General features: G+C 44.4%; 36 non-coding genes across 36 annotated transcripts; 11 read left to right on the plus strand and 25 right to left on the minus strand.

Annotated features, from left to right (window-relative positions):
* Positions 1-167: 167 nt before the first annotated feature.
* On the minus strand, positions 168-241 carry trnai-aau (transfer RNA isoleucine (anticodon AAU)). The gene has a single exon. It is a non-coding gene; the product is annotated as a tRNA-Ile (tRNA).
* Positions 242-574: 333 nt separating this feature from the next.
* On the plus strand, positions 575-647 carry trnaa-agc (transfer RNA alanine (anticodon AGC)). Its single transcript has one exon. It is a non-coding gene; the product is annotated as a tRNA-Ala (tRNA).
* Positions 648-936: 289 nt separating this feature from the next.
* Positions 937-1,010, minus strand: trnai-aau (transfer RNA isoleucine (anticodon AAU)). Its single transcript has one exon. It is a non-coding gene; the product is annotated as a tRNA-Ile (tRNA).
* Positions 1,011-1,705: 695 nt separating this feature from the next.
* trnai-aau (transfer RNA isoleucine (anticodon AAU)) lies at positions 1,706-1,779 on the minus strand. Its single transcript has one exon. It is a non-coding gene; the product is annotated as a tRNA-Ile (tRNA).
* A 333-nt stretch (positions 1,780-2,112) lies between these two features.
* Positions 2,113-2,185, plus strand: trnaa-agc (transfer RNA alanine (anticodon AGC)). The gene has a single exon. It is a non-coding gene; the product is annotated as a tRNA-Ala (tRNA).
* Positions 2,186-2,474: 289 nt separating this feature from the next.
* On the minus strand, positions 2,475-2,548 carry trnai-aau (transfer RNA isoleucine (anticodon AAU)). Its single transcript has one exon. It is a non-coding gene; the product is annotated as a tRNA-Ile (tRNA).
* A 695-nt stretch (positions 2,549-3,243) lies between these two features.
* trnai-aau (transfer RNA isoleucine (anticodon AAU)) lies at positions 3,244-3,317 on the minus strand. The gene has a single exon. It is a non-coding gene; the product is annotated as a tRNA-Ile (tRNA).
* Positions 3,318-4,012: 695 nt separating this feature from the next.
* Positions 4,013-4,086, minus strand: trnai-aau (transfer RNA isoleucine (anticodon AAU)). Its single transcript has one exon. It is a non-coding gene; the product is annotated as a tRNA-Ile (tRNA).
* A 695-nt stretch (positions 4,087-4,781) lies between these two features.
* On the minus strand, positions 4,782-4,855 carry trnai-aau (transfer RNA isoleucine (anticodon AAU)). Its single transcript has one exon. It is a non-coding gene; the product is annotated as a tRNA-Ile (tRNA).
* Positions 4,856-5,188: 333 nt separating this feature from the next.
* trnaa-agc (transfer RNA alanine (anticodon AGC)) lies at positions 5,189-5,261 on the plus strand. The gene has a single exon. It is a non-coding gene; the product is annotated as a tRNA-Ala (tRNA).
* A 289-nt stretch (positions 5,262-5,550) lies between these two features.
* trnai-aau (transfer RNA isoleucine (anticodon AAU)) lies at positions 5,551-5,624 on the minus strand. Its single transcript has one exon. It is a non-coding gene; the product is annotated as a tRNA-Ile (tRNA).
* A 695-nt stretch (positions 5,625-6,319) lies between these two features.
* On the minus strand, positions 6,320-6,393 carry trnai-aau (transfer RNA isoleucine (anticodon AAU)). Its single transcript has one exon. It is a non-coding gene; the product is annotated as a tRNA-Ile (tRNA).
* A 695-nt stretch (positions 6,394-7,088) lies between these two features.
* On the minus strand, positions 7,089-7,162 carry trnai-aau (transfer RNA isoleucine (anticodon AAU)). The gene has a single exon. It is a non-coding gene; the product is annotated as a tRNA-Ile (tRNA).
* A 695-nt stretch (positions 7,163-7,857) lies between these two features.
* On the minus strand, positions 7,858-7,931 carry trnai-aau (transfer RNA isoleucine (anticodon AAU)). Its single transcript has one exon. It is a non-coding gene; the product is annotated as a tRNA-Ile (tRNA).
* A 695-nt stretch (positions 7,932-8,626) lies between these two features.
* trnai-aau (transfer RNA isoleucine (anticodon AAU)) lies at positions 8,627-8,700 on the minus strand. The gene has a single exon. It is a non-coding gene; the product is annotated as a tRNA-Ile (tRNA).
* Positions 8,701-9,033: 333 nt separating this feature from the next.
* Positions 9,034-9,106, plus strand: trnaa-agc (transfer RNA alanine (anticodon AGC)). Its single transcript has one exon. It is a non-coding gene; the product is annotated as a tRNA-Ala (tRNA).
* Positions 9,107-9,395: 289 nt separating this feature from the next.
* On the minus strand, positions 9,396-9,469 carry trnai-aau (transfer RNA isoleucine (anticodon AAU)). The gene has a single exon. It is a non-coding gene; the product is annotated as a tRNA-Ile (tRNA).
* Positions 9,470-10,164: 695 nt separating this feature from the next.
* Positions 10,165-10,238, minus strand: trnai-aau (transfer RNA isoleucine (anticodon AAU)). Its single transcript has one exon. It is a non-coding gene; the product is annotated as a tRNA-Ile (tRNA).
* A 333-nt stretch (positions 10,239-10,571) lies between these two features.
* Positions 10,572-10,644, plus strand: trnaa-agc (transfer RNA alanine (anticodon AGC)). Its single transcript has one exon. It is a non-coding gene; the product is annotated as a tRNA-Ala (tRNA).
* Positions 10,645-10,933: 289 nt separating this feature from the next.
* Positions 10,934-11,007, minus strand: trnai-aau (transfer RNA isoleucine (anticodon AAU)). The gene has a single exon. It is a non-coding gene; the product is annotated as a tRNA-Ile (tRNA).
* A 695-nt stretch (positions 11,008-11,702) lies between these two features.
* On the minus strand, positions 11,703-11,776 carry trnai-aau (transfer RNA isoleucine (anticodon AAU)). Its single transcript has one exon. It is a non-coding gene; the product is annotated as a tRNA-Ile (tRNA).
* Positions 11,777-12,109: 333 nt separating this feature from the next.
* trnaa-agc (transfer RNA alanine (anticodon AGC)) lies at positions 12,110-12,182 on the plus strand. Its single transcript has one exon. It is a non-coding gene; the product is annotated as a tRNA-Ala (tRNA).
* Positions 12,183-12,471: 289 nt separating this feature from the next.
* Positions 12,472-12,545, minus strand: trnai-aau (transfer RNA isoleucine (anticodon AAU)). Its single transcript has one exon. It is a non-coding gene; the product is annotated as a tRNA-Ile (tRNA).
* A 333-nt stretch (positions 12,546-12,878) lies between these two features.
* trnaa-agc (transfer RNA alanine (anticodon AGC)) lies at positions 12,879-12,951 on the plus strand. Its single transcript has one exon. It is a non-coding gene; the product is annotated as a tRNA-Ala (tRNA).
* Positions 12,952-13,240: 289 nt separating this feature from the next.
* trnai-aau (transfer RNA isoleucine (anticodon AAU)) lies at positions 13,241-13,314 on the minus strand. The gene has a single exon. It is a non-coding gene; the product is annotated as a tRNA-Ile (tRNA).
* A 697-nt stretch (positions 13,315-14,011) lies between these two features.
* Positions 14,012-14,085, minus strand: trnai-aau (transfer RNA isoleucine (anticodon AAU)). Its single transcript has one exon. It is a non-coding gene; the product is annotated as a tRNA-Ile (tRNA).
* Positions 14,086-14,418: 333 nt separating this feature from the next.
* trnaa-agc (transfer RNA alanine (anticodon AGC)) lies at positions 14,419-14,491 on the plus strand. Its single transcript has one exon. It is a non-coding gene; the product is annotated as a tRNA-Ala (tRNA).
* Positions 14,492-14,780: 289 nt separating this feature from the next.
* On the minus strand, positions 14,781-14,854 carry trnai-aau (transfer RNA isoleucine (anticodon AAU)). Its single transcript has one exon. It is a non-coding gene; the product is annotated as a tRNA-Ile (tRNA).
* Positions 14,855-15,187: 333 nt separating this feature from the next.
* On the plus strand, positions 15,188-15,260 carry trnaa-agc (transfer RNA alanine (anticodon AGC)). The gene has a single exon. It is a non-coding gene; the product is annotated as a tRNA-Ala (tRNA).
* Positions 15,261-15,549: 289 nt separating this feature from the next.
* Positions 15,550-15,623, minus strand: trnai-aau (transfer RNA isoleucine (anticodon AAU)). Its single transcript has one exon. It is a non-coding gene; the product is annotated as a tRNA-Ile (tRNA).
* Positions 15,624-16,318: 695 nt separating this feature from the next.
* trnai-aau (transfer RNA isoleucine (anticodon AAU)) lies at positions 16,319-16,392 on the minus strand. Its single transcript has one exon. It is a non-coding gene; the product is annotated as a tRNA-Ile (tRNA).
* A 333-nt stretch (positions 16,393-16,725) lies between these two features.
* On the plus strand, positions 16,726-16,798 carry trnaa-agc (transfer RNA alanine (anticodon AGC)). The gene has a single exon. It is a non-coding gene; the product is annotated as a tRNA-Ala (tRNA).
* A 289-nt stretch (positions 16,799-17,087) lies between these two features.
* Positions 17,088-17,161, minus strand: trnai-aau (transfer RNA isoleucine (anticodon AAU)). The gene has a single exon. It is a non-coding gene; the product is annotated as a tRNA-Ile (tRNA).
* A 695-nt stretch (positions 17,162-17,856) lies between these two features.
* Positions 17,857-17,930, minus strand: trnai-aau (transfer RNA isoleucine (anticodon AAU)). The gene has a single exon. It is a non-coding gene; the product is annotated as a tRNA-Ile (tRNA).
* A 695-nt stretch (positions 17,931-18,625) lies between these two features.
* On the minus strand, positions 18,626-18,699 carry trnai-aau (transfer RNA isoleucine (anticodon AAU)). The gene has a single exon. It is a non-coding gene; the product is annotated as a tRNA-Ile (tRNA).
* Positions 18,700-19,032: 333 nt separating this feature from the next.
* Positions 19,033-19,105, plus strand: trnaa-agc (transfer RNA alanine (anticodon AGC)). The gene has a single exon. It is a non-coding gene; the product is annotated as a tRNA-Ala (tRNA).
* Positions 19,106-19,295: the final 190 nt, after the last annotated feature.

Below are 19,295 nucleotides of genomic sequence, written 5' to 3' on the forward strand. Positions count from 1 at the left end.
TAAACATGTGATTCGTACTATATGAGTACTCAACAATAAGGGCTCGCACATGTCAAGAGTCCACACCGTCCGACAAGACTTTCTGATCTCCACCATACAAGTTGGCATTTGAGAGACCCAAAATAACACTAATCCGCCTCATATCTGATCCAAAAGACTATCATCAATGGCCCGTATGGGGATCGAACCCATGACCTTGGCGTTATTAGCACCACGCTCTAACCAGCTGAGCTAACCGGCCTACATGATGGATGCTTTCTGCAAGTTGTGTGGCTGAGGTAGGCCTTTTCCATGAAAGTATACAAATGGTATGAGGAGGGATGTCTGCGGTAATCGACCAAGCACAGACATTAGTTGACACCTCCAGTTTCCTTCTCTTCTTGGTTGATTGGCGGTCAACGATCAAATTAAATCTACTCAACCTTTGAGCCACTGCTAAAATGCAAGTCCATGCAGCTGTTCACAGTAAAGAAATGTAAAAATCATCAATTGCAGTGTCTGTAGAGCTTTGCACTCTCAGTTTGGACTTGAGCTTTTGTCCAGGATCTGAACAACAAGAGCACTGAGCCTAGTAGGGGAATTAGCTCAAGTGGTAGAGCGCTCGCTTAGCATGCGAGAGGTAGTGGGATCGATGCCCACATTCTCCATTATAGGCATTTCAGTCATGCTCGATAGTGAAAAAGAAAATTGGTGCATGTTTTTTGACCCTGACGCTTCCATAATTCTTTTCACACACTACATGCCAAATCTCTGTTAGAATGTGTCACCTTAAACATGTGATTCGTACTATATGAGTACTCAACAATAAGGACTCGCACATGTCAAGAGTCCACACTGGCCGACAAGACTTTCTGATCTCCACCATACAAGTTGGCATTTGAGAGACCCAAAATAACACTAATCCGCCTCATATCTGATCCAAAAGACTATCATCAATGGCCCGTATGGGGATCGAACCCATGACCTTGGCGTTATTAGCACCACGCTCTAACCAGCTGAGCTAACCGGCCTACATGATGGAGGCTTTCTGCAAGTTGTGTGGCTGAGGTAGGCCTGTTCCATGAAAGTATACAAATGGTATGAGGAGGGATGTCTGCGGTAATCGACCAAGCACAGACATTAGTTGACACCTCCAGTTTCCTTCTCTTCTTGGTTGATTGGCGGTCAACGATCAAATTAAATCTACTCAACCTTTGAGCCACTGCTAAAATGCAAGTCCATGCAGCTGTTCACAGTAAAGAAATGTAAAAATCATCAATTGCAGTGTCTGTAGAGCTTTGCACTCTCAGTTTGGACTTGAGCTTTTGTCCAGGATCTGAACAACAAGAGCACTGAGCCTCGTAGGGGAATTAGCTCAAGTGGTAGAGCGCTCGCTTAGCATGCAAGAGGTAGTGGGATCGATGCCCACATTCTCCATTATAGGCATTTCAGTCATGCTCGATAGTGAAAAAGAAAATTGGTGCATGTTTTTTGACCCTGACGCTTCCATAATTCTTTTCACACACTACATGCCAAATCTCTGTTAGAATGTGTCACCTTAAACATGTGATTCGTACTATATGAGTACTCAACAATAAGGGCTCGCACATGTCAAGAGTCCACACCGTCCGACAAGACTTTCTGATCTCCACCATACAAGTTGGCATTTGAGAGACCCAAAATAACACTAATCCGCCTCATATCTGATCCAAAAGACTATCATCAATGGCCCGTATGGGGATCGAACCCATGACCTTGGCGTTATTAGCACCACGCTCTAACCAGCTGAGCTAACCGGCCTCCATGATGGAGTCTTTCTGCAAGTTGTGTGGCTGAGGTAGGCCTGTTCCATGAAAGTATACAAATGGTATGAGGAGGGATGTCTGCGGTAATCGACCAAGCACAGACATTAGTTGACACCTCCAGTTTCCTTCTCTTCTTGGTTGATTGGCGGTCAACGATCAAATTAAATCTACTCAACCTTTGAGCCACTGCTAAAATGCAAGTCCATGCAGCTGTTCACAGTAAAGAAATGTAAAAATCATCAATTGCAGTGTCTGTAGAGCTTTGCACTCTCAGTTTGGACTTGAGCTTTTGTCCAGGATCTGAACAACAAGAGCACTGAGCCTAGTAGGGGAATTAGCTCAAGTGGTAGAGCGCTCGCTTAGCATGCGAGAGGTAGTGGGATCGATGCCCACATTCTCCATTATAGGCATTTCAGTCATGCTCGATAGTGCAAAAGAAAATTGGTGCATGTTTTTTGACCCTGACGCTTCCATAATTCTTTTCACACACTACATGCCAAATCTCTGTTAGAATGTGTCACCTTAAACATGTGATTCGTACTATATGAGTACTCAACAATAAGGGCTCGCACATGTCAAGAGTCCACACTGGCCGACAAGACTTTCTGATCTCCACCATACAAGTTGGCATTTGAGAGACCCAAAATAACACTAATCCGCCTCATATCTGATCCAAAAGACTATCATCAATGGCCCGTATGGGGATCGAACCCATGACCTTGGCGTTATTAGCACCACGCTCTAACCAGCTGAGCTAACATGCCTACATGATGGAGGCTTTCTGCAAGTTGTGTGGCTGAGGTAGGCCTGTTCCATGAAAGTATACAAATGGTATGAGGAGGGATGTCTGCGGTAATCGACCAAGCACAGACATTAGTTGACACCTCCAGTTTCCTTCTCTTCTTGGTTGATTGGCGGTCAACGATCAAATTAAATCTACTCAACCTTTGAGCCACTGCTAAAATGCAAGTCCATGCAGCTGTTCACAGTAAAGAAATGTAAAAATCATCAATTGCAGTGTCTGTAGAGCTTTGCACTCTCAGTTTGGACTTGAGCTTTTGTCCAGGATCTGAACAACAAGAGCACTGAGCCTCGTAGGGGAATTAGCTCAAGTGGTAGAGCGCTCGCTTAGCATGCAAGAGGTAGTGGGATCGATGCCCACATTCTCCATTATAGGCATTTCAGTCATGCTCGATAGTGAAAAAGAAAATTGGTGCATGTTTTTTGACCCTGACGCTTCCATAATTCTTTTCACACACTACATGCCAAATCTCTGTTAGAATGTGTCACCTTAAACATGTGATTCGTACTATATGAGTACTCAACAATAAGGGCTCGCACATGTCAAGAGTCCACACCGTCCGACAAGACTTTCTGATCTCCACCATACAAGTTGGCATTTGAGAGACCCAAAATAACACTAATCCGCCTCATATCTGATCCAAAAGACTATCATCAATGGCCCGTATGGGGATCGAACCCATGACCTTGGCGTTATTAGCACCACGCTCTAACCAGCTGAGCTAACCGGCCTACATGATGGATGCTTTCTGCAAGTTGTGTGGCTGAGGTAGGCCTTTTCCATGAAAGTATACAAATGGTATGAGGAGGGATGTCTGCGGTAATCGACCAAGCACAGACATTAGTTGACACCTCCAGTTTCCTTCTCTTCTTGGTTGATTGGCGGTCAACGATCAAATTAAATCTACTCAACCTTTGAGCCACTGCTAAAATGCAAGTCCATGCAGCTGTTCACAGTAAAGAAATGTAAAAATCATCAATTGCAGTGTCTGTAGAGCTTTGCACTCTCAGTTTGGACTTGAGCTTTTGTCCAGGATCTGAACAACAAGAGCACTGAGCCTAGTAGGGGAATTAGCTCAAGTGGTAGAGCGCTTGCTTAGCATGCGAGAGGTAGTGGGATCGATGCCCACATTCTCCATTATAGGCATTTCAGTCATGCTCGATAGTGAAAAAGAAAATTGGTGCATGTTTTTTGACCCTGACGCTTCCATAATTCTTTTCACACACTACATGCCAAATCTCTGTTAGAATGTGTCACCTTAAACATGTGATTCGTACTATATGAGTACTCAACAATAAGGACTCGCACATGTCAAGAGTCCACACTGGCCGACAAGACTTTCTGATCTCCACCATACAAGTTGGCATTTGAGAGACCCAAAATAACACTAATCCGCCTCATATCTGATCCAAAAGACTATCATCAATGGCCCGTATGGGGATCGAACCCATGACCTTGGCGTTATTAGCACCATGCTCTAACCAGCTGAGCTAACCGGCCTACATGATGGAGGCTTTCTGCAAGTTGTGTGGCTGAGGTAGGCCTGTTCCATGAAAGTATACAAATGGTATGAGGAGGGATGTCTGCGGTAATCGACCAAGCACAGACATTAGTTGACACCTCCAGTTTCCTTCTCTTCTTGGTTGATTGGCGGTCAACGATCAAATTAAATCTACTCAACCTTTGAGCCACTGCTAAAATGCAAGTCCATGCAGCTGTTCACAGTAAAGAAATGTAAAAATCATCAATTGCAGTGTCTGTAGAGCTTTGCACTCTCAGTTTGGACTTGAGCTTTTGTCCAGGATCTGAACAACAAGAGCACTGAGCCTCGTAGGGGAATTAGCTCAAGTGGTAGAGCGCTCGCTTAGCATGCAAGAGGTAGTGGGATCGATGCCCACATTCTCCATTATAGGCATTTCAGTCATGCTCGATAGTGAAAAAGAAAATTGGTGCATGTTTTTTGACCCTGACGCTTCCATAATTCTTTTCACACACTACATGCCAAATCTCTGTTAGAATGTGTCACCTTAAACATGTGATTCGTACTATATGAGTACTCAACAATAAGGGCTCGCACATGTCAAGAGTCCACACCGTCCGACAAGACTTTCTGATCTCCACCATACAAGTTGGCATTTGAGAGACCCAAAATAACACTAATCCGCCTCATATCTGATCCAAAAGACTATCATCAATGGCCCGTATGGGGATCGAACCCATGACCTTGGCGTTATTAGCACCACGCTCTAACCAGCTGAGCTAACCGGCCTCCATGATGGAGTCTTTCTGCAAGTTGTGTGGCTGAGGTAGGCCTGTTCCATGAAAGTATACAAATGGTATGAGGAGGGATGTCTGCGGTAATCGACCAAGCACAGACATTAGTTGACACCTCCAGTTTCCTTCTCTTCTTGGTTGATTGGCGGTCAACGATCAAATTAAATCTACTCAACCTTTGAGCCACTGCTAAAATGCAAGTCCATGCAGCTGTTCACAGTAAAGAAATGTAAAAATCATCAATTGCAGTGTCTGTAGAGCTTTGCACTCTCAGTTTGGACTTGAGCTTTTGTCCAGGATCTGAACAACAAGAGCACTGAGCCTAGTAGGGGAATTAGCTCAAGTGGTAGAGCGCTCGCTTAGCATGCGAGAGGTAGTGGGATCGATGCCCACATTCTCCATTATAGGCATTTCAGTCATGCTCGATAGTGCAAAAGAAAATTGGTGCATGTTTTTTGACCCTGACGCTTCCATAATTCTTTTCACACACTACATGCCAAATCTCTGTTAAAATGTGTCACCTTAAACATGTGATTCGTACTATATGAGTACTCAACAATAAGGGCTCGCACATGTCAAGAGTCCACACCGTCCGACAAGACTTTCTGATCTCCACCATACAAGTTGGCATTTGAGAGACCCAAAATAACACTAATCCGCCTCATATCTGATCCAAAAGACTATCATCAATGGCCCGTATGGGGATCGAACCCATGACCTTGGCGTTATTAGCACCACGCTCTAACCAGCTGAGCTAACCGGCCTACATGATGGAGTCTTTCTGCAAGTTGTGTAGCTGAGGTAGGCCTGTTCCATGAAAGTATACAAATGGTATGAGGAGGGATGTCTGCGGTAATCGACCAAGCACAGACATTAGTTGACACCTCCAGTTTCCTTCTCTTCTTGGTTGATTGGCGGTCAACGATCAAATTAAATCTACTCAACCTTTGAGCCACTGCTAAAATGCAAGTCCATGCAGCTGTTCACAGTAAAGAAATGTAAAAATCATCAATTGCAGTGTCTGTAGAGCTTTGCACTCTCAGTTTGGACTTGAGCTTTTGTCCAGGATCTGAACAACAAGAGCACTGAGCCTCGTAGGGGAATTAGCTCAAGTGGTAGAGCGCTCGCTTAGCATGCAAGAGGTAGTGGGATCGATGCCCACATTCTCCATTATAGGCATTTCAGTCATGCTCGATAGTGAAAAAGAAAATTGGTGCATGTTTTTTGACCCTGACGCTTCCATAATTCTTTTCACACACTACATGCCAAATCTCTGTTAGAATGTGTCACCTTAAACATGTGATTCGTACTATATGAGTACTCAACAATAAGGGCTCGCACATGTCAAGAGTCCACACTGGCCGACAAGACTTTCTGATCTCCACCATACAAGTTGGCATTTGAGAGACCCAAAATAACACTAATCCGCCTCATATCTGATCCAAAAGACTATCATCAATGGCCCGTATGGGGATCGAACCCATGACCTTGGCGTTATTAGCACCACACTCTAACCAGCTGAGCTAACCGGCCTACATGATGGAGGCTTTCTGCAAGTTGTGTGGCTGAGGTAGGCCTGTTCCATGAAAGTATACAAATGGTATGAGGAGGGATGTCTGCGGTAATCGACCAAGCACAGACATTAGTTGACACCTCCAGTTTCCTTCTCTTCTTGGTTGATTGGCGGTCAACGATCAAATTAAATCTACTCAACCTTTGAGCCACTGCTAAAATGCAAGTCCATGCAGCTGTTCACAGTAAAGAAATGTAAAAATCATCAATTGCAGTGTCTGTAGAGCTTTGCACTCTCAGTTTGGACTTGAGCTTTTGTCCAGGATCTGAACAACAAGAGCACTGAGCCTCGTAGGGGAATTAGCTCAAGTGGTAGAGCGCTCGCTTAGCATGCAAGAGGTAGTGGGATTGATGCCCACATTCTCCATTATAGGCATTTCAGTCATGCTCGATAGTGAAAAAGAAAATTGGTGCATGTTTTTTGACCCTGACGCTTCCATAATTCTTTTCACACACTACATGCCAAATCTCTGTTAGAATGTGTCACCTTAAACATGTGATTCGTACTATATGAGTACTCAACAATAAGGGCTCGCACATGTCAAGAGTCCACACCGTCCGACAAGACTTTCTGATCTCCATCATACAAGTTGGCATTTGAGAGACCCAAAATAACACTAATCCGCCTCATATCTGATCCAAAAGACTATCATCAATGGCCCGTATGGGGATCGAACCCATGACCTTGGCGTTATTAGCACCACGCTCTAACCAGCTGAGCTAACCGGCCTACATGATGGAGTCTTTCTGCAAGTTGTGTGGCTGAGGTAGGCCTGTTCCATGAAAGTATACAAATGGTATGAGGAGGGATGTCTGCGGTAATCGACCAAGCACAGACATTAGTTGACACCTCCAGTTTCCTTCTCTTCTTGGTTGATTGGCGGTCAACGATCAAATTAAATCTACTCAACCTTTGAGCCACTGCTAAAATGCAAGTCCATGCAGCTGTTCACAGTAAAGAAATGTAAAAATCATCAATTGCAGTGTCTGTAGAGCTTTGCACTCTCAGTTTGGACTTGAGCTTTTGTCCAGGATCTGAACAACAAGAGCACTGAGCCTAGTAGGGGAATTAGCTCAAGTGGTAGAGCGCTCGCTTAGCATGCGAGAGGTAGTGGGATTGATGCCCACATTCTCCATTATAGGCATTTCAGTCATGCTCGATAGTGAAAAAGAAAATTGGTGCATGTTTTTTGACCCTGACGCTTCCATAATTCTTTTCACACACTACATGCCAAATCTCTGTTAGAATGTGTCACCTTAAACATGTGATTCGTACTATATGAGTACTCAACAATAAGGGCTCGCACATGTCAAGAGTCCACACTGGCCGACAAGACTTTCTGATCTCCACCACACAAGTTGGCATTTGAGAGACCCAAAATAACACTAATCCGCCTCATATCTGATCCAAAAGACTATCATCAATGGCCCGTATGGGGATCGAACCCATGACCTTGGCGTTATTAGCACCACACTCTAACCAGCTGAGCTAACCGGCCTACATGATGGAGGCTTTCTGCAAGTTGTGTGGCTGAGGTAGGCCTGTTCCATGAAAGTATACAAATGGTATGAGGAGGGATGTCTGCGGTAATCGACCAAGCACAGACATTAGTTGACACCTCCAGTTTCCTTCTCTTCTTGGTTGATTGGCGGTCAACGATCAAATTAAATCTACTCAACCTTTGAGCCACTGCTAAAATGCAAGTCCATGCAGCTGTTCACAGTAAAGAAATGTAAAAATCATCAATTGCAGTGTCTGTAGAGCTTTGCACTCTCAGTTTGGACTTGAGCTTTTGTCCAGGATCTGAACAACAAGAGCACTGAGCCTCGTAGGGGAATTAGCTCAAGTGGTAGAGCGCTCGCTTAGCATGCAAGAGGTAGTGGGATCGATGCCCACATTCTCCATTATAGGCATTTCAGTCATGCTCGATAGTGAAAAAGAAAATTGGTGCATGTTTTTTGACCCTGACGCTTCCATAATTCTTTTCACACACTACATGCCAAATCTCTGTTAGAATGTGTCACCTTAAACATGTGATTCGTACTATATGAGTACTCAACAATAAGGGCTCGCACATGTCAAGAGTCCACACCGTCCGACAAGACTTTCTGATCTCCACCATACAAGTTGGCATTTGAGAGACCCAAAATAACACTAATCCGCCTCATATCTGATCCAAAAGACTATCATCAATGGCCCGTATGGGGATCGAACCCATGACCTTGGCGTTATTAGCACCACGCTCTAACCAGCTGAGCTAACCGGCCTACATGATGGATGCTTTCTGCAAGTTGTGTGGCTGAGGTAGGCCTTTTCCATGAAAGTATACAAATGGTATGAGGAGGGATGTCTGCGGTAATCGACCAAGCACAGACATTAGTTGACACCTCCAGTTTCCTTCTCTTCTTGGTTGATTGGCGGTCAACGATCAAATTAAATCTACTCAACCTTTGAGCCACTGCTAAAATGCAAGTCCATGCAGCTGTTCACAGTAAAGAAATGTAAAAATCATCAATTGCAGTGTCTGTAGAGCTTTGCACTCTCAGTTTGGACTTGAGCTTTTGTCCAGGATCTGAACAACAAGAGCACTGAGCCTAGTAGGGGAATTAGCTCAAGTGGTAGAGCGCTCGCTTAGCATGCGAGAGGTAGTGGGATCGATGCCCACATTCTCCATTATAGGCATTTCAGTCATGCTCGATAGTGAAAAAGAAAATTGGTGCATGTTTTTTGACCCTGACGCTTCCATAATTCTTTTCACACACTACATGCCAAATCTCTGTTAGAATGTGTCACCTTAAACATGTGATTCGTACTATATGAGTACTCAACAATAAGGACTCGCACATGTCAAGAGTCCACACTGGCCGACAAGACTTTCTGATCTCCACCATACAAGTTGGCATTTGAGAGACCCAAAATAACACTAATCCGCCTCATATCTGATCCAAAAGACTATCATCAATGGCCCGTATGGGGATCGAACCCATGACCTTGGCGTTATTAGCACCATGCTCTAACCAGCTGAGCTAACCGGCCTACATGATGGAGGCTTTCTGCAAGTTGTGTGGCTGAGGTAGGCCTGTTCCATGAAAGTATACAAATGGTATGAGGAGGGATGTCTGCGGTAATCGACCAAGCACAGACATTAGTTGACACCTCCAGTTTCCTTCTCTTCTTGGTTGATTGGCGGTCAACGATCAAATTAAATCTACTCAACCTTTGAGCCACTGCTAAAATGCAAGTCCATGCAGCTGTTCACAGTAAAGAAATGTAAAAATCATCAATTGCAGTGTCTGTAGAGCTTTGCACTCTCAGTTTGGACTTGAGCTTTTGTCCAGGATCTGAACAACAAGAGCACTGAGCCTCGTAGGGGAATTAGCTCAAGTGGTAGAGCGCTCGCTTAGCATGCAAGAGGTAGTGGGATCGATGCCCACATTCTCCATTATAGGCATTTCAGTCATGCTCGATAGTGAAAAAGAAAATTGGTGCATGTTTTTTGACCCTGACGCTTCCATAATTCTTTTCACACACTACATGCCAAATCTCTGTTAGAATGTGTCACCTTAAACATGTGATTCGTACTATATGAGTACTCAACAATAAGGGCTCGCACATGTCAAGAGTCCACACCGTCCGACAAGACTTTCTGATCTCCACCATACAAGTTGGCATTTGAGAGACCCAAAATAACACTAATCCGCCTCATATCTGATCCAAAAGACTATCATCAATGGCCCGTATGGGGATCGAACCCATGACCTTGGCGTTATTAGCACCACGCTCTAACCAGCTGAGCTAACCGGCCTACATGATGGAGTCTTTCTGCAAGTTGTGTGGCTGAGGTAGGCCTGTTCCATGAAAGTATACAAATGGTATGAGGAGGGATGTCTGCGGTAATCGACCAAGCACAGACATTAGTTGACACCTCCAGTTTCCTTCTCTTCTTGGTTGATTGGCGGTCAACGATCAAATTAAATCTACTCAACCTTTGAGCCACTGCTAAAATGCAAGTCCATGCAGCTGTTCACAGTAAAGAAATGTAAAAATCATCAATTGCAGTGTCTGTAGAGCTTTGCACTCTCAGTTTGGACTTGAGCTTTTGTCCAGGATCTGAACAACAAGAGCACTGAGCCTAGTAGGGGAATTAGCTCAAGTGGTAGAGCGCTCGCTTAGCATGCGAGAGGTAGTGGGATCGATGCCCACATTCTCCATTATAGGCATTTCAGTCATGCTCGATAGTGAAAAAGAAAATTGGTGCATGTTTTTTGACCCTGACGCTTCCATAATTCTTTTCACACACTACATGCCAAATCTCTGTTAGAATGTGTCACCTTAAACATGTGATTCGTACTATATGAGTACTCAACAATAAGGGCTCGCACATGTCAAGAGTCCACACTGGCCGACAAGACTTTCTGATCTCCACCATACAAGTTGGCATTTGAGAGACCCAAAATAACACTAATCCGCCTCATATCTGATCCAAAAGACTATCATCAATGGCCCGTATGGGGATCGAACCCATGACCTTGGCGTTATTAGCACCACACTCTAACCAGCTGAGCTAACCGGCCTACATGATGGAGGCTTTCTGCAAGTTGTGTGGCTGAGGTAGGCCTGTTCCATGAAAGTATACAAATGGTATGAGGAGGGATGTCTGCGGTAATCGACCAAGCACAGACATTAGTTGACACCTCCAGTTTCCTTCTCTTCTTGGTTGATTGGCGGTCAACGATCAAATTAAATCTACTCAACCTTTGAGCCACTGCTAAAATGCAAGTCCATGCAGCTGTTCACAGTAAAGAAATGTAAAAATCATCAATTGCAGTGTCTGTAGAGCTTTGCACTCTCAGTTTGGACTTGAGCTTTTGTCCAGGATCTGAACAACAAGAGCACTGAGCCTCGTAGGGGAATTAGCTCAAGTGGTAGAGCGCTCGCTTAGCATGCAAGAGGTAGTGGGATCGATGCCCACATTCTCCATTATAGGCATTTCAGTCATGCTCGATAGTGAAAAAGAAAATTGGTGCATGTTTTTTGACCCTGACGCTTCCATAATTCTTTTCACACACTACATGCCAAATCTCTGTTAGAATGTGTCACCTTAAACATGTGATTCGTACTATATGAGTACTCAACAATAAGGGCTCGCACATGTCAAGAGTCCACACCGTCCGACAAGACTTTCTGATCTCCACCATACAAGTTGGCATTTGAGAGACCCAAAATAACACTAATCCGCCTCATATCTGATCCAAAAGACTATCATCAATGGCCCGTATGGGGATCGAACCCATGACCTTGGCGTTATTAGCACCACGCTCTAACCAGCTGAGCTAACCGGCCTACATGATGGATGCTTTCTGCAAGTTGTGTGGCTGAGGTAGGCCTTTTCCATGAAAGTATACAAATGGTATGAGGAGGGATGTCTGCGGTAATCGACCAAGCACAGACATTAGTTGACACCTCCAGTTTCCTTCTCTTCTTGGTTGATTGGCGGTCAACGATCAAATTAAATCTACTCAACCTTTGAGCCACTGCTAAAATGCAAGTCCATGCAGCTGTTCACAGTAAAGAAATGTAAAAATCATCAATTGCAGTGTCTGTAGAGCTTTGCACTCTCAGTTTGGACTTGAGCTTTTGTCCAGGATCTGAACAACAAGAGCACTGAGCCTAGTAGGGGAATTAGCTCAAGTGGTAGAGCGCTCGCTTAGCATGCGAGAGGTAGTGGGATCGATGCCCACATTCTCCATTATAGGCATTTCAGTCATGCTCGATAGTGAAAAAGAAAATTGGTGCATGTTTTTTGACCCTGACGCTTCCATAATTCTTTTCACACACTACATGCCAAATCTCTGTTAGAATGTGTCACCTTAAACATGTGATTCGTACTATATGAGTACTCAACAATAAGGACTCGCACATGTCAAGAGTCCACACTGGCCGACAAGACTTTCTGATCTCCACCATACAAGTTGGCATTTGAGAGACCCAAAATAACACTAATCCGCCTCATATCTGATCCAAAAGACTATCATCAATGGCCCGTATGGGGATCGAACCCATGACCTTGGCGTTATTAGCACCATGCTCTAACCAGCTGAGCTAACCGGCCTACATGATGGAGGCTTTCTGCAAGTTGTGTGGCTGAGGTAGGCCTGTTCCATGAAAGTATACAAATGGTATGAGGAGGGATGTCTGCGGTAATCGACCAAGCACAGACATTAGTTGACACCTCCAGTTTCCTTCTCTTCTTGGTTGATTGGCGGTCAACGATCAAATTAAATCTACTCAACCTTTGAGCCACTGCTAAAATGCAAGTCCATGCAGCTGTTCACAGTAAAGAAATGTAAAAATCATCAATTGCAGTGTCTGTAGAGCTTTGCACTCTCAGTTTGGACTTGAGCTTTTGTCCAGGATCTGAACAACAAGAGCACTGAGCCTAGTAGGGGAATTAGCTCAAGTGGTAGAGCGCTCGCTTAGCATGCGAGAGGTAGTGGGATCGATGCCCACATTCTCCATTATAGGCATTTCAGTCATGCTCGATAGTGAAAAAGAAAATTGGTGCATGTTTTTTGACCCTGACGCTTCCATAATTCTTTTCACACACTACATGCCAAATCTCTGTTAGAATGTGTCACCTTAAACATGTGATTCGTACTATATGAGTACTCAACAATAAGGACTCGCACATGTCAAGAGTCCACACTGGCCGACAAGACTTTCTGATCTCCACCATACAAGTTGGCATTTGAGAGACCCAAAATAACACTAATCCGCCTCATATCTGATCCAAAAGACTATCATCAATGGCCCGTATGGGGATCGAACCCATGACCTTGGCGTTATTAGCACCATGCTCTAACCAGCTGAGCTAACCGGCCTACATGATGGAGGCTTTCTGCAAGTTGTGTGGCTGAGGTAGGCCTGTTCCATGAAAGTATACAAATGGTATGAGGAGGGATGTCTGCGGTAATCGACCAAGCACAGACATTAGTTGACACCTCCAGTTTCCTTCTCTTCTTGGTTGATTGGCGGTCAACGATCAAATTAAATCTACTCAACCTTTGAGCCACTGCTAAAATGCAAGTCCATGCAGCTGTTCACAGTAAAGAAATGTAAAAATCAACAATTGCAGTGTCTGTAGAGCTTTGCACTCTCAGTTTGGACTTGAGCTTTTGTCCAGGATCTGAACAACAAGAGCACTGAGCCTAGTAGGGGAATTAGCTCAAGTGGTAGAGCGCTCGCTTAGCATGCGAGAGAGGTAGTGGGATCGATGCCCACATTCTCCATTATAGGCATTTCAGTCATGCTCGATAGTGAAAAAGAAAATTGGTGCATGTTTTTTGACCCTGACGCTTCCATAATTCTTTTCACACACTACATGCCAAATCTCTGTTAGAATGTGTCACCTTAAACATGTGATTCGTACTATATGAGTACTCAACAATAAGGGCTCGCACATGTCAAGAGTCCACACTGGCCGACAAGACTTTCTGATCTCCACCATACAAGTTGGCATTTGAGAGACCCAAAATAACACTAATCCGCCTCATATCTGATCCAAAAGACTATCATCAATGGCCCGTATGGGGATCGAACCCATGACCTTGGCGTTATTAGCACCACGCTCTAACCAGCTGAGCTAACCGGCCTACATGATGGAGGCTTTCTGCAAGTTGTGTGGCTGAGGTAGGCCTGTTCCATGAAAGTATACAAATGGTATGAGGAGGGATGTCTGCGGTAATCGACCAAGCACAGACATTAGTTGACACCTCCAGTTTCCTTCTCTTCTTGGTTGATTGGCGGTCAACGATCAAATTAAATCTACTCAACCTTTGAGCCACTGCTAAAATGCAAGTCCATGCAGCTGTTCACAGTAAAGAAATGTAAAAATCATCAATTGCAGTGTCTGTAGAGCTTTGCACTCTCAGTTTGGACTTGAGCTTTTGTCCAGGATCTGAACAACAAGAGCACTGAGCCTAGTAGGGGAATTAGCTCAAGTGGTAGAGCGCTCGCTTAGCATGCGAGAGGTAGTGGGATCGATGCCCACATTCTCCATTATAGGCATTTCAGTCATGCTCGATAGTGAAAAAGAAAATTGGTGCATGTTTTTTGACCCTGACGCTTCCATAATTCTTTTCACACACTACATGCCAAATCTCTGTTAAAATGTGTCACCTTAAACATGTGATTCGTACTATATGAGTACTCAACAATAAGGGCTCGCACATGTCAAGAGTCCACACCGTCCGACAAGACTTTCTGATCTCCACCATACAAGTTGGCATTTGAGAGACCCAAAATAACACTAATCCGCCTCATATCTGATCCAAAAGACTATCATCAATGGCCCGTATGGGGATCGAACCCATGACCTTGGCGTTATTAGCACCACGCTCTAACCAGCTGAGCTAACCGGCCTACATGATGGAGTCTTTCTGCAAGTTGTGTGGCTGAGGTAGGCCTGTTCCATGAAAGTATACAAATGGTATGAGGAGGGATGTCTGCGGTAATCGACCAAGCACAGACATTAGTTGACACCTCCAGTTTCCTTCTCTTCTTGGTTGATTGGCGGTCAACGATCAAATTAAATCTACTCAACCTTTGAGCCACTGCTAAAATGCAAGTCCATGCAGCTGTTCACAGTAAAGAAATGTAAAAATCATCAATTGCAGTGTCTGTAGAGCTTTGCACTCTCAGTTTGGACTTGAGCTTTTGTCCAGGATCTGAACAACAAGAGCACTGAGCCTAGTAGGGGAATTAGCTCAAGTGGTAGAGCGCTCGCTTAGCATGCGAGAGGTAGTGGGATCGATGCCCACATTCTCCATTATAGGCATTTCAGTCATGCTCGATAGTGAAAAAGAAAATTGGTGCATGTTTTTTGACCCTGACGCTTCCATAATTCTTTTCACACACTACATGCCAAATCTCTGTTAGAATGTGTCACCTTAAACATGTGATTCGTACTATATGAGTACTCAACAATAAGGGCTCGCACATGTCAAGAGTCCACACTGGCCGACAAGACTTTCTGATCTCCACCATACAAGTTGGCATTTGAGAGACCCAAAATAACACTAATCCGCCTCATATCTGATCCAAAAGACTATCATCAATGGCCCGTATGGGGATCGAACCCATGACCTTGGCGTTATTAGCACCACGCTCTAACCAGCTGAGCTAACCGGCCTACATGATGGAGGCTTTCTGCAAGTTGTGTGGCTGAGGTAGGCCTGTTCCATGAAAGTATACAAATGGTATGAGGAGGGATGTCTGCGGTAATCGACCAAGCACAGACATTAGTTGACACCTCCAGTTTCCTTCTCTTCTTGGTTGATTGGCGGTCAACGATCAAATTAAATCTACTCAACCTTTGAGCCACTGCTAAAATGCAAGTCCATGCAGCTGTTCACAGTAAAGAAATGTAAAAATCATCAATTGCAGTGTCTGTAGAGCTTTGCACTCTCAGTTTGGACTTGAGCTTTTGTCCAGGATCTGAACAACAAGAGCACTGAGCCTCGTAGGGGAATTAGCTCAAGTGGTAGAGCGCTCGCTTAGCATGCAAGAGGTAGTGGGATCGATGCCCACATTCTCCATTATAGGCATTTCAGTCATGCTCGATAGTGAAAAAGAAAATTGGTGCATGTTTTTTGACCCTGACGCTTCCATAATTCTTTTCACACACTACATGCCAAATCTCTGTTAGAATGTGTCACCTTAAACATGTGATTCGTACTATATGAGTACTCAACAATAAGGGCTCGCACATGTCAAGAGTCCACACCGTCCGACAAGACTTTCTGATCTCCACCATACAAGTTGGCATTTGAGAGACCCAAAATAACACTAATCCGCCTCATATCTGATCCAAAAGACTATCATCAATGGCCCGTATGGGGATCGAACCCATGACCTTGGCGTTATTAGCACCACGCTCTAACCAGCTGAGCTAACCGGCCTACATGATGGATGCTTTCTGCAAGTTGTGTGGCTGAGGTAGGCCTTTTCCATGAAAGTATACAAATGGTATGAGGAGGGATGTCTGCGGTAATCGACCAAGCACAGACATTAGTTGACACCTCCAGTTTCCTTCTCTTCTTGGTTGATTGGCGGTCAACGATCAAATTAAATCTACTCAACCTTTGAGCCACTGCTAAAATGCAAGTCCATGCAGCTGTTCACAGTAAAGAAATGTAAAAATCATCAATTGCAGTGTCTGTAGAGCTTTGCACTCTCAGTTTGGACTTGAGCTTTTGTCCAGGATCTGAACAACAAGAGCACTGAGCCTAGTAGGGGAATTAGCTCAAGTGGTAGAGCGCTCGCTTAGCATGCGAGAGGTAGTGGGATCGATGCCCACATTCTCCATTATAGGCATTTCAGTCATGCTCGATAGTGAAAAAGAAAATTGGTGCATGTTTTTTGACCCTGACGCTTCCATAATTCTTTTCACACACTACATGCCAAATCTCTGTTAGAATGTGTCACCTTAAACATGTGATTCGTACTATATGAGTACTCAACAATAAGGACTCGCACATGTCAAGAGTCCACACTGGCCGACAAGACTTTCTGATCTCCACCATACAAGTTGGCATTTGAGAGACCCAAAATAACACTAATCCGCCTCATATCTGATCCAAAAGACTATCATCAATGGCCCGTATGGGGATCGAACCCATGACCTTGGCGTTATTAGCACCATGCTCTAACCAGCTGAGCTAACCGGCCTACATGATGGAGGCTTTCTGCAAGTTGTGTGGCTGAGGTAGGCCTGTTCCATGAAAGTATACAAATGGTATGAGGAGGGATGTCTGCGGTAATCGACCAAGCACAGACATTAGTTGACACCTCCAGTTTCCTTCTCTTCTTGGTTGATTGGCGGTCAACGATCAAATTAAATCTACTCAACCTTTGAGCCACTGCTAAAATGCAAGTCCATGCAGCTGTTCACAGTAAAGAAATGTAAAAATCATCAATTGCAGTGTCTGTAGAGCTTTGCACTCTCAGTTTGGACTTGAGCTTTTGTCCAGGATCTGAACAACAAGAGCACTGAGCCTCGTAGGGGAATTAGCTCAAGTGGTAGAGCGCTCGCTTAGCATGCAAGAGGTAGTGGGATCGATGCCCACATTCTCCATTATAGGCATTTCAGTCATGCTCGATAGTGAAAAAGAAAATTGGTGCATGTTTTTTGACCCTGACGCTTCCATAATTCTTTTCACACACTACATGCCAAATCTCTGTTAGAATGTGTCACCTTAAACATGTGATTCGTACTATATGAGTACTCAACAATAAGGACTCGCACATGTCAAGAGTCCACACTGGCCGACAAGACTTTCTGATCTCCACCATACAAGTTGGCATTTGAGAGACCCAAAATAACACTAATCCGCCTCATATCTGATCCAAAAGACTATCATCAATGGCCCGTATGGGGATCGAACCCATGACCTTGGCGTTATTAGCACCATGCTCTAACCAGCTGAGCTAACCGGCCTACATGATGGAGGCTTTCTGCAAGTTGTGTGGCTGAGGTAGGCCTGTTCCATGAAAGTATACAAATGGTATGAGGAGGGATGTCTGCGGTAATCGACCAAGCACAGACATTAGTTGACACCTCCAGTTTCCTTCTCTTCTTGGTTGATTGGCGGTCAACGATCAAATTAAATCTACTCAACCTTTGAGCCACTGCTAAAATGCAAGTCCATGCAGCTGTTCACAGTAAAGAAATGTAAAAATCATCAATTGCAGTGTCTGTAGAGCTTTGCACTCTCAGTTTGGACTTGAGCTTTTGTCCAGGATCTGAACAACAAGAGCACTGAGCCTCGTAGGGGAATTAGCTCAAGTGGTAGAGCGCTCGCTTAGCATGCAAGAGGTAGTGGGATCGATGCCCACATTCTCCATTATAGGCATTTCAGTCATGCTCGATAGTGAAAAAGAAAATTGGTGCATGTTTTTTGACCCTGACGCTTCCATAATTCTTTTCACACACTACATGCCAAATCTCTGTTAGAATGTGTCACCTTAAACATGTGATTCGTACTATATGAGTACTCAACAATAAGGGCTCGCACATGTCAAGAGTCCACACCGTCCGACAAGACTTTCTGATCTCCACCATACAAGTTGGCATTTGAGAGACCCAAAATAACACTAATCCGCCTCATATCTGATCCAAAAGACTATCATCAATGGCCCGTATGGGGATCGAACCCATGACCTTGGCGTTATTAGCACCACGCTCTAACCAGCTGAGCTAACCGGCCTACATGATGGAGTCTTTCTGCAAGTTGTGTGGCTGAGGTAGGCCTGTTCCATGAAAGTATACAAATGGTATGAGGAGGGATGTCTGCGGTAATCGACCAAGCACAGACATTAGTTGACACCTCCAGTTTCCTTCTCTTCTTGGTTGATTGGCGGTCAACGATCAAATTAAATCTACTCAACCTTTGAGCCACTGCTAAAATGCAAGTCCATGCAGCTGTTCACAGTAAAGAAATGTAAAAATCATCAATTGCAGTGTCTGTAGAGCTTTGCACTCTCAGTTTGGACTTGAGCTTTTGTCCAGGATCTGAACAACAAGAGCACTGAGCCTAGTAGGGGAATTAGCTCAAGTGGTAGAGCGCTCGCTTAGCATGCGAGAGGTAGTGGGATCGATGCCCACATTCTCCATTATAGGCATTTCAGTCATGCTCGATAGTGAAAAAGAAAATTGGTGCATGTTTTTTGACCCTGACGCTTCCATAATTCTTTTCACACACTACATGCCAAATCTCTGTTAAAATGTGTCACCTTAAACATGTGATTCGTACTATATGAGTACTCAACAATAAGGGCTCGCACATGTCAAGAGTCCACACCG

This window comes from Brachyhypopomus gauderio, chromosome 1, assembly GCF_052324685.1.
Source record: "Brachyhypopomus gauderio isolate BG-103 chromosome 1, BGAUD_0.2, whole genome shotgun sequence".
In the NCBI taxonomy this organism is placed as follows: Eukaryota; Metazoa; Chordata; class Actinopteri; order Gymnotiformes; family Hypopomidae; genus Brachyhypopomus; species Brachyhypopomus gauderio.